This window comes from Diachasma alloeum, unplaced genomic scaffold, assembly GCF_001412515.2.
Source record: "Diachasma alloeum isolate Michigan unplaced genomic scaffold, Dall2.0 Dall_scaffold_01243, whole genome shotgun sequence".
NCBI lineage: Eukaryota > Metazoa > Arthropoda > Insecta > Hymenoptera > Braconidae > Diachasma > Diachasma alloeum.
In genome coordinates, this window is record NW_021681352.1 from 25,121 (window position 1) to 34,490 (window position 9,370).

A 9,370-nucleotide genomic window follows, 5' to 3' on the forward strand; every position below is an offset into this window, starting at 1 on the left:
TTGAATTCATTATCCTCTCGTTGTTCAGCCGTTGGACGATAGTCGTTAAATTTGATGATTTATTCAAATATTATGAATTAGTTACTAAAAAAAATGAATTCGAAATATTTGTAATGCAACAGTCACTTCATGCTGAAATAATTTCTACATATGTAGAGAAAATAGATGAATCGGTCATTATTCGTAAAAGGTAGGCACCTCTCCTAGCCAGTAGTTCCAAAAGTGACAAAGAAGGTCTATCTATGCCATAAATGATTACCAAAACTAAATCAGTATAAAGTGGAGCCAGTCGTGCATTCGAATGTTCTTCCTTTATTTCCACTAACCACACATTCGTGCTGTTTTTGTTATTTCCTTAAAATTGTCAGAATTTCTGTTTTTTTTGCTCATTAAAAATCTATGGATGATTTCTCAAACAGTCGCATTCATTCCGATAATCTCAAAGAGTCAGGTAAACTATGAGCTCTTAATTAAGGATTGATTAGCAGTGATCATAATTGGATTTTTTAATTAAATTTCTGTATAGTTTTTTCGAGTTTCATCGATTCTGGAAAGAAGTGCCTCCATTCGATATGTTCAGACCGAGGAACTTCGGTGTGGAATCAATTTCTTGGATGGTTTACAGAGAAAGGAGGAAAAAATGCGAATGATGGTAAACTAAATGAGAACATGAGTGATAAAGTATCTGAAGATGTTCCCTATGATTCCAAGAATTATCACGAGGGAGTGTGCAAGTGGGAGCTGACGTGTTGTGAAATAAAAATACAGGTAAATATGTTTATTAAAATAATCCGATAGTGTAGTGAACCTTTCAGCTTCGATCGCTCAGAGGAAGCGTCTCTTGATCAATAAAACGTTATCCTGCAAATCTCATGTTGTTTTGTGCGATTTGTTGATCAACGTGTTGTTGAATTATAAGTTTCATAATCGGATAATCTCATAGAATTCTCAGAAAAGTTCATCTACCCTTCTTCCCCTCGTATATACGACTCGTGTACTTGGATTCCTCCTGAAACGGTCTGATTACATCCTGTTGGTGAAAAGAAGAATAGGAATATACACAGAAAAAAGTGAATTCACTTTAGAAACTAGGTTCTGGATTTTAGAAATTCCTGTTCTTAAGCTTTATTCTTGGTCAGATCATAAAAACTGATCAATTTGTGGATTGTTTTTAAGAACTAATATTTTATAAACCCAATGCTTAATTTTCCTTAATTTTAGAAAATTTTCAACTTGAATTAAAAAATTGCGGACGAGGGATTTAAAGGGCGTACGTGCCCTGTACACAGGGAGGGCCCAAATATCGGGAGTTTCAGATATGAAGAGGCTTGCATACATGGGAATTTCTTAAGGGGTTTAAGGTTTATATGAGTGATTTTATTTATGGGAGGGGGGCTCGTGTAAAAAATGGAGTGAGGGAAGTTGTCATGAATTCACGATGTACTTAATTTGTTCGTGAGTTTTTCAAGGATCTCTGAAACTAAGGGAGATAGCCTTGAAAAACTTACCGACGAACCAAGTCGTCTACCGGAGGGGGGGCTTGTACTGAATTTTCGATGTAACCCCCCTCCCCCCCCGCCCCCAAATAGACATCCTATAAAAAAAAATCCTCCCCAACGATAATCCACCCTTTCACAAAATACTCCTCTTTACAAAACCTCCCTCTTTGCAAGCCCTCCCCCCTATAATGTGACGCCCCATGTAAATCCGCTCTTTTACGTCCTGCCCCACACCTAGACCCCTTATGTACACTCCTCTCTCCATTGATAAAACCATTCAATGAAATCCCCCGTATATACGCCCCCCTGGATATCACTACCCCCCTCTTTGCAAAATTCCCTCTCAAAAATTTTAAAAATTTTCTCGATTTTAGAAAATATGTTTTAGTCTAAAACTAAGTACATTTTGGCTTAAAATTAACCCCAATTTTCATCATTAATTTTGAGCGTTTTTTTTCTAAAACTTCAAAAAGTTTTTTCTTTTAAAGTTTCTAAAACTTTAAAAGAAAAAAGTTTCTTGATTTTAGGAAACTGAAGCTTAAAAACCACCATTTCTAAAATTGAAACCTTTTTTTCAAGCAATCCACTTTTTTTCTCTGTGTAGGATTCCAACTGCTGAAGCCGCAGAAATGAGAAAGAATTATTTTCTCATTCATTCCTATTCCGCTAACAAACACAAAAATTTGTTTGTTCCCCTTCCTTGTTTTGTGGAATTTATGAGAACTTGATTAATGTCAATAAACCAATAGTTATTAAAAAAAAAACCGAGAGTTATTTTTTAACTGTAGGGATTATTCTATTTTATCTCTGAGGTATTGGGGCAAAACCGAGAGTTATTTTTTAACTTGACGGATGAGTCTATGTTTTCTTTAGGGTCTTGGGGACGAAACCGAGAGTTATTTTTCAACTTTAGGGATTTTTCTATGGTATCTCTGAGGTCTTGGGGACAAAACCGAGAGTTATTTTTCAACTTTAGGGATGACTCTAGGCTTTCTTTAGGGTCTTGGGGGCGAAACCGAGAGTTTTTGCTTCCGAATGGAAGCATTGTATTCCTCCGAATTTAAGTTTCCAGTTTTCTTCGTGAAGATGACTAATTTGGGGGTCAGGAGTCCGAATCTGATGTTTTTAGACCCTGTCCGTATGTATGTCCGTATGTCCGTATGTATGTTCATGTGTATGTGTGTATGTGACCGATTAAGTTTTTTCACGATAACTTCAAAAATAATTATCTGAATCAATCGAATCTGGGCTAGAAATATGCGTTTGGGCTAGAAATATGCATATGCGTTTTTATGTTATACAGACCGAGTTCGAAGATGGTGTCGATTGCGCTTTTAGTTTTTGAATTATTCTCAAAAATTTGGCCTAAGGTTGGTCCAATGTTGGCGCAATGTTGGTGTGATGTTGGCGCAAGGTTGGCGCAAGGTAGGCCCTTATGGGGGTCTTATGGGAGTCTCATGGGGGTTTATGAGGGTCATATGAGGGGGATTGCCAGGGGGGGTTGCTAGGGAGTATTTCTAGGGGAGGTTGCTAGGGGGGTTGCTAGGAGAGGTTGCTAAGGGAGATTGCTAGGGGGGTTGATAGGGGATTGCTATGGGTGGTTGCTAGGGGGGTTGCTATGGGTAGCGTCCCCTGATCTTTCAGCGACGCCTGAATATGAGAGTATTATGGGGGTCATAGAGGTGATAAGGATGATAAGGGTAATGAGGGTCTTATGGGGACGTATATCATCAGTTAATGGCAAAGTGCAATGAAAAGGCAATGAGTTTATGCTTCCTTTAGGGTCTTGGGGGCAAAACCGAGAGTTATTTTCAACTTTAGGGATTATTCTGTTTTCTCTGAGGTCTTGGGGACAAAACCGAGAGTTATTTTTTAACTTTAGGGATGGGTCTAGATTTTCTTTAGAGTGTTGGGGGAAAGAGAGTTCTTTTTCAACTTTAGGCATGAGTCTAGGCTTTCTTTCGGGTTTCGGGGGCAAAACCGAGAGTTCTTTTTTAACTTTAGGGATAATTCTATGTTTTCTTTAGAGTCTTTGGGGCAAAACCGAGAGTTATTTTTAATAATCGGTACTAAAGATCCACTTTTTTTAAAACTGTAAATTTAATACATTTTTATGAACTACGGCGCTTACTGTGTTGATTGATGATTTTTAACTTGCCGACCGTAAGGGAGGAAGTTATTGGGATTACTCCGACAATCAAAACTGCAATATTCATGATTTGTCGGCGTTTCATTACCCCTAGAATCATCCGATTGGATTAGAATCATTCAATTTTGATTGGATATTGTGCAAAATCGTCTCAGCCGTTTTCTCGTTATCCGGATGAAAATTTCAAAATTTGATTTTTTTTTCCAACTATTCGGTCCATGTAATTGATATATGTCGCCATGTTTGCTTCTGAATGGGAGCATTCCATTTCTTCGATTTTTTCATTCTCTAATCATTCTCTAATTTTGATCGGAAATGATGTAGAATGGTCTGAAACGTAAAAATACGGAGTTTGGCAACCATGCCCATCGCCACCTCTCCGGTGGTCAATTTTTGAAAAATTGAGTAGTTAAGTAGCTACAGTAATTTCAAAAAATCTGAAATTGTATCCGATGATAGGTCCTAATGAAAACTAGCTCTGTGCAAAATTTCAACCCGATCGATCTAATATTTTTTTTTATTCATATTTCTTTCCTACTACCATTACAGTTTTATAGGCTCCCCATTCGTCTGCCTTTATCTCTCCCACTTCACTCTTCTAATTTTTATGTGCGTCACCATGGGCCGTCTTACTCTTAACTGTAACCCATTCGGGCTAGGACTGCACGGGAAACCATAGAAAACCCCAGTCGTACATCTGGCCGATTGTGCAGAGCCCTAATGTGCTCTTCTGTCACACTGACTAGAGCCACTACACCGTGCTTACTTTCCGAAAATTTTGGGCGAAGGTGTTCCTAAGCGGTGACCCATCCAAATACTAACCGCGCTAAATGCAGCTGCACTCGGATATTCGCCGGAGCAACACCTGACTCACCCAATTTTTTTTTGTAACAGACTTTAGTTTTATTCAACATAAGATACATATCAAACTTATAAGTGAAATAAACTTTTACAAAAAACACTTTGAGATAATTTTCCTTTTAAGGAAGCTTTGAAACATGTGCCTAGCAGCGGACTAGGATCTCAGAATCTTTGTATCACCCGAAGGTTTAAGAACATTAATTAACGATATGAAAAAAACAATTTTTATATTAGGTTTGTACGGAGACACTCAGGCAACCTGACACTATCAGATCAAACTTTAGTCTTTAGGGAAAACGGTTGAGAAAAAAAACCCTAGACGAGATCGTGTATATTGGTAAATAAACTTAAAGCTAAGTCAAAACCCCCCTCTCCCCATAACCCCTGAAACCCTTATTTACAATATATACAGAAGAAAAAATATCAATGGGATGAAATCCCCTTCGGTATTTAGTACAAAAAGTATTATTTAAGAGTAGGAACCTCAGAGATCAATCACGATGGGGTTGTCAAAAACCCTGTTGGTTGAGGCCAGGAGTGACGCTGGGTTCAACTCGTTGTTTGAGCACGTTAAAGTGCACTGAAATCTCGTCCATCTATCAAAATTTCTCAGTGGTTCTGCAGATGCTGTTGAAGTCAATCTCTGGTATTGCCATGGAGTATAGTTTTGGAATGTCGTGATTGACATTTTTTGGGAGTTTTTTAATATTCTTGTGTCGACTAAGATGATAAACCGTTGGTACATTATTTTGATCCTGTATGATCCCCAGACGATCAAAGTAAGTGAAGGCCTGGGGTTGGATATATCCTGAAGACGCTTCGTGAGCTCTGATGATTGGGTCAACATTGCTTAATTTTTTCACAGTGTCATTATTTATGGTGGTGAGACCCTGATAATAATTTCGAGTGAGGTATAGGATGAAGTTGTCTATTCTCGTGACGTTTGCTGTATCGTAAAGTACCTTACTACTAACACGGCCGTTGAATCCAGAGTTAGGAGTTGTGTAGAGTCGAAGGGAAGTACGAAGGCAATGACGTTCGAAACATATGTTTTTTTTCATCACGCTGTGACGAAAAGTGAATTTTTCGGCACGCTCCGTGTGCCTAAAAGTCCAATTTCCGCCACATTGTGATGAAAAATATTGTTCGTAACTCGTGAAAAAAAATTTTTTAGCTCGTGGGATTATATAAACCTCCCACTCGCCAAAAAACACTTTTTTGCACTCGTTACGAAATATACTATTTTTCATTTGGGCAGCCCCTAAGTTCCGCCATATCGGGCAGGCGTAGGTGAGCAGTGGTCTCACCAGGATCAAATAATATATGATGCGTGCACGTTTGGAGATATGAAAATTATGGAATAGCCTTGTGAGTGATCTGAAGCGCGTGGTGGCCTTTGAGAGTTGTATGTCAACATGTGTTAAGCAGCGGATGCGGCAATCAATGTGCATGCTAAGAATGATAATCGGTTACGAGTGTCTGGGTGGAACGTGGTGATCTCGAATATGATTTTTTTGTGTGATGAAAGAAGTGAATAAGGCTTTCTGAAGAGAATAGCTTCGCATTTACTGGGGTTCATCCGAAGATTCCAAGTCGAATATAGATTATTGACTTTATTCACCAGGATTTCCATATTTTTCTCGATGTTACGAATGGATTTACCTGTGATGTAAATAATAAGATCATCAGCCTATGCAAGTGATCTCGATGATCCGCCAGATCTCATCCCAAATGCATTTAGAATGTCACTGGTGCAGATTGAGAATAGCACTGGAGAGTTCACTGTACCCTGTTAAAAGCCTTCACGAATATTAGAGATGATGCCCTCCCATTTTCGCAGATGCAGAAGTGTTTATCACGAATGATGTCCCAGATCATCCTGATGAGGTGAGGTGGAAATTCTTTTTTGATGAGTTTGAAGATGAGACCATTCAACCAAACAGAATCGAATGCCTTTTCGAGGTCAATCAGAGTGGCCCGAATGAAGTTCCCCTGATTGATCTCGAGATTGGCATTCGAGAGCAATTGATTAATTGTGTGAGTCATTGAGTGACGATGGCGGAACCCAAATTGGGTATCTGGAATGATATTATTGTCATTGCAGTGGGAGACGATGGCTGTGTTTATGATGGATTCAAATACCTTGCTAATTGCATGGGTAACTCACCCAACCATTACGGTCGACCCCCGATCGATCTAATATTTTGTGAGAAAAAGCAATTCATTTCTAAATCATTTCCCGCAAATATCGTCAAACGGGAGCATTCAAATATTATATTTTTCGGGCATTTTAGACCCCTCTTCCCCCTCCGTCACAAATCCGTCACAAGCGTAACCCTCCCTTGTATATTACGTCACAAAATCAACGATCCCTCTTACTTTATATAGAGAACAATTTTGTACTGTAATACTTTACAACAAATAATTTGTTTGTAATACAATTTTGTTTATAATACTTTCTGAATATGTCAACTTATTATCACTGCATTCAAATAATAATTTTCATCACGCTGTGACGAAAAGTGAACTTTTCGGCACCCTCCGCGTGCCTAAAAGTCCAATTTCCGCCACATTGTGATGAAAAATATTGTTCGTCACTCGTGAAAAAATGTTTTTTAGCTCGTGGGATTATATCACGAGCCGAAGGCGAGTGATATAAACCTCCCACTCGCCAAAAAACACTTTTTTGCACTCGTTACGGAATATACTATTCTGTATGCGAATCGTTTGGATACTTGGGAGAAAAAAAAATTCATCAAATAATTAGTCTCATAGATAACTCAAACGAATTTTCATTAAAATGACGGGTCATTTCAAAACCCTAGTACGAACAGATGTTGTTGATCAATGAACGCTTCATCGCTTCATGCTTCATCGTCGTCATCTTCAATATTACATGTGATTTTCAAAAGTTCCTTTTGACAGCCATGACACCACAGTGTCGCTGCTGCTCTTTCGAATTGCAGAGATATGCATAATAAACCTCATATTTTTGTCACTGCTGCTACGTTCAGCCCATGTCGAAAAGTGCCTTTTCGTTTACTAGTAAACGAAAAGTCGAAACTTGTAAACGAAAAGACTTTTCGTTTACTAGTAAACGAAAAATGGCACAGTTCGGCACTCGCTGAACGTAACATCCCTAACAAAAAATATAGTTCGGATACACGTGCGACGGGGTGGCAAGGAGTGTGAAGTTGGCTGCCCGAGGCGAAGCCGAGGGCTGCCAATCACACGAGTTAAAACAGAGTTAAAAAACGAAATATACTATTTTAGCTTTCTTTCTGGGTTGATGTCCGTTTTTCTCTCCGTAGAAGGGACGGATGAAAAATAGTACTAGTCACTAGGCCGAAAGAAACTTTTCTGGCGAATATGAGTTGGCAACACGAACCGAAGGGGAGGACTGCAATCATATGAGTCAGAAAAGTTGTTTTCGGCCGGGTAACGATCATTATTTTTCATCACGCTGTGCGAAAAAGTGACTTTTTAGGCACGCTTCGTGTGCCTAAAACGTCCCTTTTCCACACATTGTGATGAAAAATATCGTTCGATACTCATGGGAAAAGTGTTTTTTGGCTCGTGGGAGGTTTATAGCACGAGCGGAACTCGTAACGAAATATACTATTTTGTCATTGTCCGTAGACAGCGATTCGTGAAACGCTGCCTTACGGACTAAATGACGAAAAGATGTATTCCTGAAGTTTGAAACTAAAAAAAAAACAATATGGTGTGACATCACAATCTCCGCAACACCCCCTCCCCCCTCCGTCACACACACTGATCTCTATATAACGAACTTTTGTTAATAATCAGTGAAAACTGACATTGTCTATAAACGCGAAAGGAAGCCGAAGCATGGAGGAATGTCGAAATTAGTACAATTGTTATTAATATTGTATTATTAATGAATTGTATAATCGTTAATAATTGAAAAAATTGAATTTTTAAAAAGTACAAAGAATCGCCAAAGAATGTTATTAATTTTTTTAATCGTAATTTTTTGCTAGATTTAATTGACGTTTTAGTTTTTTCAAAAAATCAATTTAAAAAAATCAGGATTTAACCCACTGTCTTATGTCAAAGTCCATAACTTTGTTGTAAGGAAAGATTGAAATCGGAATTTTTGACTCAAAATATGAAAAAAAATCAAGAAATTTTTTGACACATGATACAACATGAATGACCGTTTTTTAAACAATATCCATTATTTATTTATAAAAAAAAGATGTTTGAAAAGAAAATGATATGTTGAAAAATGTAATTTGAATGATGCTGATTGTGTATGAATTTTTTATAAATTTTCTCACGTAATTTAATGGAAAAATTTAATAATTGAAAATCTCGACATCTATAGTGTGGTCAGTATGAACTTGTAGCCTACTGATGAGCTGCTTTAAGGAAATTAATGTATTCAGGAAATTGGGAAACTGAAAATAAATATTCAACTGAATTTATTCGTTCGAAATTTTTTTGTATTTATTAAACTATAATACACCTAGACTGATCGGAATTTATCGATTGAGTATACTATACTAATTTTACCTTTTTCAATTATTATTTACAATTTGGGACGGAGAATGTTTCCACGGCAATTTTCCGAGCACGTGGCCCCCACTGCGGCGCGCATGCGTACTGACGTCATCTTTAGTACCTGAGCTACTATACGGCAGCGCTGGCTGACACTTCAATTCGCCTCACTTTGAGAGTGGTGGGAGCATAGGGATCAGCTATCCAGTTATATAGAGATCAGTGGTCACACACGTCACGAAATGCAGACCCCCCTCTCCTCCTAATCGCGTGACGTAATATTTGAACGCTCCCAAACGTAGTGGACCGATTTTTTTTCATAATATTCGTTTCAACG